The sequence below is a fragment of the Polistes fuscatus genome, unplaced genomic scaffold (assembly GCF_010416935.1).
Source record: "Polistes fuscatus isolate 324 unplaced genomic scaffold, CU_Pfus_HIC Scaffold45, whole genome shotgun sequence".
NCBI lineage: Eukaryota > Metazoa > Arthropoda > Insecta > Hymenoptera > Vespidae > Polistes > Polistes fuscatus.
The window spans coordinates 255,532-266,286 of record NW_025113124.1 but is presented as its reverse complement, the minus strand read 5'-3'; the positions used below and the strand labels follow the sequence as shown (position 1 = coordinate 266,286).

The following is a 10,755-nucleotide window of genomic DNA, read 5'->3' as shown; positions in this document are numbered from 1 at the left end:
AGAGACTACTAAATGGCGCTGCGGTCTACGGTACTTTTTCCTTTTTATTATATTTATTATATATAAAAATATTTTATTTATTTCTTCCGATTAATATTGTCAAAATATATATTTGAATTGAAATTTTTTCAATTTTTCTTTAATATGAAAATCACATAATTGTACAATTTTTTAATAATTTCCCCTAGTGGTGCATCGATGTACTTACCTGTACAGTCGTTCCTAGAACGGTCATTGCAGTTTGTGCGCTTGATTGGTTGGTCGTTGTTTCTCCATCAGGTGATCGTAATAATTTCTAACCTAGTGCATCAAAAGTGCAAAGTTTTATACTTTTGAGTTTATAAAATATATTAAATATTCCCAAAATGCCTAAAAGATTTGCTAAAGCTACTTGGGATAATCGTGGTGGTCGAGTGAATAATACTGAGGATAAACATTACTTTGGTAAAGTATCATTTATGATCTAACTACGCTTTACAACGCTTGTGAATTCAGAACAAAGACAACTTATTCTCGATATCTTATTCATTGTTTGCATTTGTTTCCATTTATATATATCGAAATAATTATTAATATATTATTTTTTAATATACTTTATCTAAAAATAATTTTTTTACATTATTCCGTAAAATTAATTTTTTTCGAATTTTTCATTTTTTTTTCTTGTAAAGATAGTAGAAATCTAATAGCTGTAACAAATATCGAAAGCTAGAAACAAAATATATTCTTTTTATGATTCAGGACACGATGATAGACACGTGAGACGGGATGGGAGATATGCTTCTCGACCTCGCGTATCATTCAAACAACAACCAAGGCCCTCTAGAAATATGAGAATAGCGAGAAATATTTGTAGAGGCTTTTAAAGACGACGATTCTCCGATGGGAGTTAATTCTAATAACAATAACAACAATAACAGACAAGTTGTTGTTAGAGGTAGAGGCCGAGGTTTATCGAGGGGAAGAAACAGCCCTTTGCCTCCCAGAGGTTTCCGAGGTGGCATATTTCCTAGACCGCCACTCTCCCTCGCAAAAGCTACCTCTTATAAAATCATTGTAAGTATCAGTATACGATACAATATACACATACATTTATATTGTGCCAGATTAATTTTCTGGGACTTTCTGTTTAACTCTTTTAATTCTTGATAACGATACATTCTCGCATTCATTTTTTCTAATGATTTTATAGAAATATTATTGCTACGATATTAAACTAATATTCAAATACATTTGTCATTAACACTAAACGTAGCTTTATGTATACCTATTTCTACCACACTATGATAGAAATGCAAGACACAATATAGTAACAAATATATATTTCTCTTTAGGTGCCATATGGACAGCAGTATACAAAAGATTACATAATAAACAATCTTTTGAGTTATATTGCTCCTGAGACTTTCGTTCCTATAATGGTAAGTATTACTTAATATTTCACATATTTTTACATAATTTATTTAATACTAATTTTTTACAGTACAAGACTATGGGATCCGAAGCTGTGTTTTATGTAGATGATCATAAAACTGCAAATGCACTTCTTGCCTGTGATCGAAAAATAACAACCACAGATGGTTTTAAACTTCAAGTTAGAGTTAAACCAGGTTTTCCTCACTGTGAAATTAATGATAAATTAAAAGAACAACTGAAGCAAGCTATGGTAAAACGATATTTTCAAGAAAACAATGCATTAGACTTGTCAAAGTTTCATCAAGATCCAGGTATGAATAAATCTTTACAGAAAGATAAATATTATTAAAAAAAAAAAAAAATTAATTATATTTTTATATTACAGATCTTGTTGCTGATTATTTCTGTGCATTATTTCGACCAGTTATGTTAATGACCGTATTGGACATTGTCGCAGAATATATCCCTAACTTGGAGGCATTAAATTTAGATGGAAACAAATTGAACTTAATTGAAAGACTCAACGTCCTTCACAAAAAGTTTCCTAAATTGAAAATATTGTACATAGGCGACAATAAGGTAATTACATATTTTCTTTTTTTTTTTATAAGTTTCACAAGGAAAAAATACTGTAGGATGTGTAAATTATATATATATATATATATATATATATATAGTAAAAAAATAGTGAGGAGTGTGATTGTAATCACAAGTAACAATTTATTAAGTCGACTAACACTTGACTATACCGTAGCTGGACTTACACTGAACTCGGTCCGAACTGAAACGCTTCTCTTTTATACTTTCTTATCGTTCTAGAAACTTCTCGGTCCCTCTCGAATATTCATCTATTTATCTACGAGAAACATCGAGTGGTTTCCATGCGACGAAACATGAAACGAAACATAGGGTGACGCCCTATGTCATGTGGTATCGCCTAAACAAATGCCGGATAATCCCGAAGAGAATGTTTCTTTTCTTTATTTCTCATCCTTCAATACTATGTATTATTCATAAATTTTCTTATTTCTAGATAAGAGAAATGCATCATTTGGACGTTGTCAAGGATCTCAAGCTAGAAGAATTAAAATTAGCTGGTAATCCAGTATGCAACAAGTATAAATCCCGACAGAGTGAATATGTTAGGTAATGTATGGTTGAAGTATTAACATTGTCGTTCAAACCAGAAATTTATCTAAAATGATTGATATGCGCGTACGCTCGTTTTATCTTTTATTTGTCACATTTATTTTATGTTTTTTTTTATATTCAGACTTATTAATTATATATTTAGATTTCATGCTGATCTTTATTTCTCATTTATTTTTATTTTTAATTTAATTTCATTACATATTCAAAACTGTATAAATATTCAACAATACTTCTAATGTTTTCTAACGTAAGTTTACATTAATTCATGAGCATATAAAGATAGTAAGTTTCTATTGTATTTAATATTAGATTCTGAATAATAAGGCACATGTTTTTAATTTTTCTTATTAATGCGGAGCCCCCGGGCTTCTATCTTTTCTTTCCCTTAAAACAGCGATGTGCGGAGGAGGTTCCCTAAACTCCTGAGACTGGTAAGATATAGTTTCAAATTAACAACTAAATTAACTGCTATTTAATATATTTAAGAAAGCCTAAGTATGTATGATTTATTTTACAGGATGGAGTAGATCTACCACGTCCAATCTTATTTGATGTTATGGATGATGCATCAAAAATACCTCCTACCCAACGCATATTCACTTCAAATGCTGAAGCTCAAGAAATAGCCAGTCAATTTCTGCAACAATATTTTCTGGTTTATGATAGTGGCAATCATCAACTATTATTGGATGCTTATAATGAACACGCATCCTTCACTTTGACTGTAAATACTGCTTATAATGCCAACAAGTAAGTCAATATTTCTAAATCTGGTTTTATAATTTATTCAATGCATGTTTAATTACGATTTTAGCATATAATCAAATTTTAATTAATCTCTTTCTCTCTTTCTCTCTCTGTCTTTTTTTTTTTTTTTTTTTTTTTTCTTTTTTTCTTTTTCTTCCAGATTAAACTCTTATGTTGGGGAAAATAGAAATTTATTTAGAGTAAATGATGCTAACAGAAGACAAAAATTATTAAAACAAGGAAAACTGACAATAGTGTCATTTATTTCTCAAATGCCACAAACTAAACATTTTTTAAATACATTTACGATGGATGTTAGTCTAGTTACTGTAAGTATCTTATTTTCATATAAAAATGAAATTTTAAATATATATATATATTAACTTTATTATCTTATTCTAATTAACTTTGTAATTTTACAGGAAAGAATGATGATGGTTACAGTAACTGGACTGTTCAAAGAGCTAACTAAAGAAGAACATGTCCGATACTTTAATAGAACATTTATTATAGTACCTCAAGGAACTGGATATTGTATTTGTAATGAACAATTACATATCAGTAACACAACTGAAACGCAACGAAAGCTCATATTGAACAATACCGATAAAGAATCAGAAGAACCAATGGCTGAAGAACCATCAATATCAAAAACATCAAACTCTGCTGCTGAAGGAACAGTTCCGGAATTGTCGGAAACTGTAAAACAACAAATGATTGTGACATTGAGCCAGCAAACAAATATGAATCTGGAATGGAGTTTAAAATGCCTCCAAGAAGTTCAATGGAATTATGAAAATGCTTTATCCGCTTTTCAAGAATTCTTCAAGCGTGGTCAAATACCATCGGAAGCATTTAGTAAGTAAATTTTAATATTATTAGAAAGTTTAAAAGATATTCCAGATTTGTTTTGTTTGTTGTAAATCATCTCTCTTAATTTCAATAAGGTGCTGACGTTTTGGATATTCATAACATTTTTGAAAAATATTGTAATTCATAAAACAAACAGAACAACAAATGTTTTAAATTTATTATTCTTAAATGGAATGTTTATCCAAGAAATTTGTAATTAAATATTATGGCAAAGTAGAATATAGTATCTAAAGTAGTTTTAAGTTCATATTCTATATCATAAACGTGCAAATTTCTCATAGGAGACCTAAGATTTTCCTACCACTGTTTATTCTATCATTTTCACTTAAGTATATATATTTTTCCTTTTTTGATAGAACAATTTTATGAATTCTTTATTTGTTAATAAAATATAAAACATGATGATAAATACTGCTCTACCTTGCAATTACAAAAGGCGATATCTCTAAAAAAAAAAAATAAGTTCTAGAAAAGTATCAGTTAAAATTTTTACGTAAAATTGTAGGTGTTGACTTTTTTTAATTACACGGTAGTGCTAGTGGAAGTAAAAAGTTACCAAGGAAAGAATAAAATTAACAGTGAGAATAAAGATTAATTCGCTCCATGAACTGATTTTGCACGTCTATGATTTCTAGAATAACAAATATTTTTATGAAAAAAGAAAAACGAAAAAAAATAACAAAGACTAAAAAAGCAAAAAATCATTCAATCATTTTTCAACGTAACTATATGATATTTTCACAAAAATTTGACTTTATAAATCACACACGACTTACATCCTTGCTGTTCATTCGTGATTTATAATATTTTATCACATTGATAAAAATATTCAACAGAACTATTCAATCATTATACCATAACTTAAGTTTTTTTTTTATTACCTTCATAAAATAAGAGAGGAAAGAACTTAACTTCACTATTCTTGTATATAAATCTAATAATATGTTACAAATAATGCATGTCATCTACATATAATATTTGTCTGTTTTGTTTATTTAACTTTCAAAGTTATTTGTAAAAATGAAATTTTTAAGTATTACTCATGTAATACTATTCTGTTTTAGTTACCATTTTAGTTTCTCAATTCATAAGCTAAGGCTAAAAAAAACAAAACAATTTTTCTGAAATATACTGCCATTTCAGTATATATAATAAATATCGTATGTTTTAAATATTTTATAAGAAATGAATGTAACTTTGAAAGTTAAATGATAACACAAATGCAGTATATATTTACTTGTAAGATATAAATAATTGTATAATAAATACATGGGTATCACAAAAGTCACTTTATCAAGTAAGTAAAACAAAACAAAAAAATTTATATTGATTTTTTTTTCAAAATAGAATTACAATATTTTGTTTTTCATTTCAAGATTTGAATCACTAGTTACAATGTTTAAAAAAAAAGTATAGGCCCATGATGGCACTACTCTAAATATCAACCAAACAAAAATTTCTAATTTATCTGTTTGATAAAGTGACTTTTAGGACACCCCTTATATTAATTTTAAATAAGTTATACAAATGAATTAAGTAACTTTCGATAACTCGCAGATGAGATATTTATAATATAATAATTAATTAATAATTTATAGGTAATCATATAGTTTAAAACATTTCATTTTATAGGGATAAATTTTAAGAAATCATACAAAATTATTCTGATTTCAAAATTTCAACAGATTTTTACATATAATAGATAGATAATAGCTCATACAGACAAAAGAAAATCAATATTATTAGGGTGTACACATTTTTACATACTTGAAATAGGAAAATTTAAAGTTAAATGTGAGTATAAATTCATTAATATCTGAAATTTCTATTTTTATATATAGTATTTTTGTGATCATAATTATCACATTATTATTTTGATGATTATTATTAATAGTCTTATTATTTGTATTATTATAATTATTATTATGGTTCTCATAAAGTACACAATTTAAGTTGAAAATGCGTGAGGTTCTATACATGCAATATATATATTTTTTTTTTTTTTTTTTAAACAATATTATTTAAATATTTTGTTCATGAATGCAGATGTAATAATGATTACCAGGTGCATATTAAACAATTATATAGACTGTGATGCAAATAATCACTGGTCGATAATCCAAAGGATATATGGATACAATGAAGAATTTATTGCCTATATCTGCAAATGATTGCAATACACGGCATAAAACATGATATAAGCATAATATGTCAAATATTGAAAACAAAATGCATATTTATGCTGAGCGATTTATAATAATCATCAGCATATCCTTAGCACCTGGACGACAAAGATCCATTTCACCGAAGTGGTTTTCATACCATGATATATATACATTAAAAAATATATATATAATAATATATTTATCTACACACATAAATATCATACACGCAAAGAACCATGATTGCATTCAAAACTTAAAAACACTTAAAAAGCATTTAGCATAATAGCTAATTATGCTTACTAAAAATAGATTTTTCTAATTTATCTTTTTCTTTACAGCTTATAAAAACAATATTAATTGTATTCTATATATGGCATGCTATACAAAAAAAAAACATATTAATATAATTTATACTCACAGTTAACAGAAAAATTACTAGTTGTAATAACAATATGAATAATTATATTTGTAATTTTTATTTTTTTAGCAAGTAAATTGTGATACGCATAGATAATAAGACTCCGATATATGTAATTATATTTTTTCTAACATTGATTCTGTAAATTGAAGAACTTGAATAATTATACTTCTGTTTATATTTTTAAAAAAGTTCTTTTAAAACACATACATATATATGTTAATTCCATTAAAACCTGATATATATTGACGATCATTAAAATCATTTATATGAACATATAAATGTTTGTATTTATGTGTATATATATAAATATAAATATTGTTTTCTATGTATACATAATTCATATCACTGTTAATATTGTAAATATAAATATATGATACCATTTATAAATATATAAAATTGCACTTTTACTTTGATATAATATACTTATACATATAAGTTATGCAATGCGTTTAATACCAAAATTTATAATATGAAGTTTTACATTGCAATAATTAATAGAAATCACCCAAGATAACAATATTAATTATTTCTAATTAAACATATTCGATTGATTATATTTGGAAAAAAACTATTTTATAAAAATAATATATTGCTCGCGAGTTATAATACACGTGTTTCTTACAAACTATATACTCTTCTATAGCGTTTTCATCTTATGTATATTCGCTTCAAATTTTAAATAGATCTTTAAAATTAGATTGTCTAATTAAGTAATGAGGATTTTTTTTTATATGGCATAGCTCATTTGTTTTTAACAATTTTCTAGCGATGTTTCTGCGAATTTTGCAAGTTTGACTTTGGAAATGCGCCATTCGGCAAAAAAAATCGATATATAAAAAAATTCTACCTACTTCTCCTCTGACTGTTGTTATGTACAATAAAAAAAAATCAAGTAACTCATAATAGTTCAAAATTTACAGTAGTTGTTACGACCGTGGACCCCTCTAAAATAGAGAGGTCATCTAATAAACGCTGCATAGCCGCCATTTTTAAATAAATTATTCTATAACAATTATGTTTTGTAGTCAATCATATGTACAATAAACTTCTACCTTTGTAAACTCAATTTATTTTATATTTTTCCTGAAAAAAAAAATCACAAGAAAGCCTATTTTTCGGCATCTAGAGTAGCCAAACCCCTTAATAAAAATTTTTCAATCTCTTAAATCATTCAAATATGTAGAAGCTATTACTATTAAACCAGCATAAAACAAATTCTATGAAATTGGTTTAAGCTTCTTACACGATGTGCTAGATCAGTCTCTAAGAAAGATTTTAAATATTATATTTAATTTATTTTCGTTCTTATTGTTAGATAAATCTAATCATAAATTAGCTAATAAAACCGTTATTAATTAAAAAATCGTTTAATTTAAATAATAAATTATTTTCTAATCATTTGATTTTATATCGAGCTTAATAATTTGTTTTTTATTTGTTTTCTTTTTTTTTTGTCTTTTTTTGTTGTATTTTTTAATTCTTTTTCTTTTTTATATTATATTTTTTTTGGTCTTTTTTGTCTTTTTCTTTTTCTCTTTTTATTGTTTTTATTTTTTTCTCTTTATTCTTTTATTTTTTTTTTTTTATTTTTAAATTACATTAATTTTCTGCTTTACAATTTGTCCGTGAGTAAATTTCTTTTTTTGATCACTTTAAAATAACATTTGGGTGGTAATGTAATACCTTTCAGGATTATCGTTTTCTTTTACAATTTTTGTGTATTTAAGTTTACCGGATGTTTCCTTTTTAATCTTTTTCTAATGCGAGTAGTTAACGTTTCTGCGGCTAGTTGGTTGGAGTGTAATGCAGGTTCTTCCTTTATATTTGTTGTGAAATTTTCTATTTCTTCCATCACTGTCGTTAGTACAAGGTCCTTTCGTATATTTCATTCCGTATGAACCATGGTGCGTTGACTATCATTCTCAGTATTTTCGATTGCATTTATCCTAGCTTTATCATATGATTCATTGCTGCCGTTCCCTATAGTAATATCCCAATGTTTATAAAGGTTTTATAATGATTTCATAAACTTTCAATTTATTTTCTAGGCTGAGCTTGGATTTCTGGCTAGTTTGTGGAATGACTACGTTATTTAGTTTATTATCCGGGGAGTCTTTTTTCTACAGTGTAAAGGCGGTATAATTACATTTGCTTATGTTTGCCTCGATCCTTTCTTTTCATTGTTTTTCTATTTTTGTTACGTTCTCTTGCAAAAAGGTCACCGCTACTGCTGAGCCAGAATGGTAGGTAGTATAGCAGTATCATCAGCAAACGTTAGTATTTTACTTTCATCAGTAGTCGGAATATCAGCTGTATAGAATGCTTTAGGATCAAATGTATTAGTCAATGTATAAGTATGGGTCCAAAGACACTTCTTTGTGGTACACCAGTTTTGATTTCTTTAATTTCGAAGTACGCATCATTGATTTTTATAATAAAGGCCTTGTCCCTTAGATATGTTGCAAGTAAATTGTGCATTTGCATTGGAAAGAGGGTTCTAGTTGTATTTACGAGCCCTGCATGCCAAACTTTTTAGAATGCTTTTTTAATGTCTATCTAGTTGTAATAATTTGTGAATTCTGCACGCAAAATAGTAAGTTTAGCATTACGAACTCCTGTGCTGAGATGGATTTCTTACCATTAATCGACTGAAAGTAATCCTGTCATTTCTGTGAGGTAATTTTTTGTCCTAACGGTGCATATATGGCCGAAATTGGAAATTTATTAGTGCGAGATTGCACTGTAATTGTAGTTGCTTGAAAAAGTTCTTGGTTAATTTGATTATGTAGATGGTATTTGATGTCACATTTTAATATAAATGCTTGTAACTTCGTGAGCCTTCTCTGATGGATGTCTTGTGTGTTGCATACATTATAATATTAAATTTTTATATAGCTTCTTGTAATGAAGTGTGTTTCCGAAACGAGGAGTATATTAATATTGTTATTGTCTAAGAATGTTTCAGTCTCTAAGACTCTTTGTTGCAATCTTTTAGCCTTCCAGAATGCTATTTTCAGGGTAGCTATTAGTTATTGTTTATTATTTTAGTATTGCATTTTATTCTATTATAATTTTTGTTACTATTCTGTATTTCTAATTGATTGTTTATGAAGAACTTCTTGATTTCTGTAGCGTCACTTGTTTCCTTTTAACTATGATCAATTGGCAGTCGCCTACGCATAATTTGAGTTAGTACAATTTATATTTTCCCACATTGTATTTGGAACAAAGTACCCTATCATCTCCCAAGTCAGTTACTACTGTTCTTATGGTATATTTTCTGCTTGGAAAAGGTGAGAAGAGTTTTCTTTGGAGCAGCTTTCTTATCTCACAGCCTTTGTAACTAGGTTGGGTGTTTTCCTTTGCAATTGTAGCATTTTACTGATTTTACATCTTTCCTAAAGCAGGGCAAATATTTGACAAGTAATTGTGTGCACATTTTACGCAGGTGGTTCCATTGCAATAATTCTTGGCATGTCCGTACTGCTGACATCTCATGTACTACGGTATTCTTTTTTATGTCGTGGTGCTTCCACGCTTATTTCAGTGTTTAGCATTTTGCTTGTACAAAAAATACCCTTATTATTACTTCCAGGTTCGAGTTCCACCATAAATAACGGCAATACTTGATTTATATTTAATTTCGTCATACAATTTACTGCTCTTACTTCATATCCCAGCTTTGTAAATTCCTTCTTGATGGTTGTATTAGCTTATTTTCAAATGTAAAAGCCTCTGATAACTGTTTTGTAGCTTTCTTCCGTCTTCAGCTGGTGATAGACTGTGATAGACTGTCTATTTTGACTTTAGAGCTTGTTTTACTTTACGAAACATTTTAAGAGTGTTAGTTTGTATTTTAACTTGACCTAGTTTTATTTCTTTTTTTAATATAGTTTTCTGTCTCTGTGCTGTATAATTAAGCAACTCAATAAGGAGTTCTACAATTTGAGCTAAAACGTATATTGGTTGTGATTTAACAAA

General features: G+C 27.6%; 1 pseudogene; it reads left to right on the top strand.

Moving 5' to 3' along the window:
- Positions 1-202: 202 nt before the first annotated feature.
- On the top strand, positions 203-4,333 carry LOC122521659 (annotated as a pseudogene).
- Positions 4,334-10,755: the final 6,422 nt, after the last annotated feature.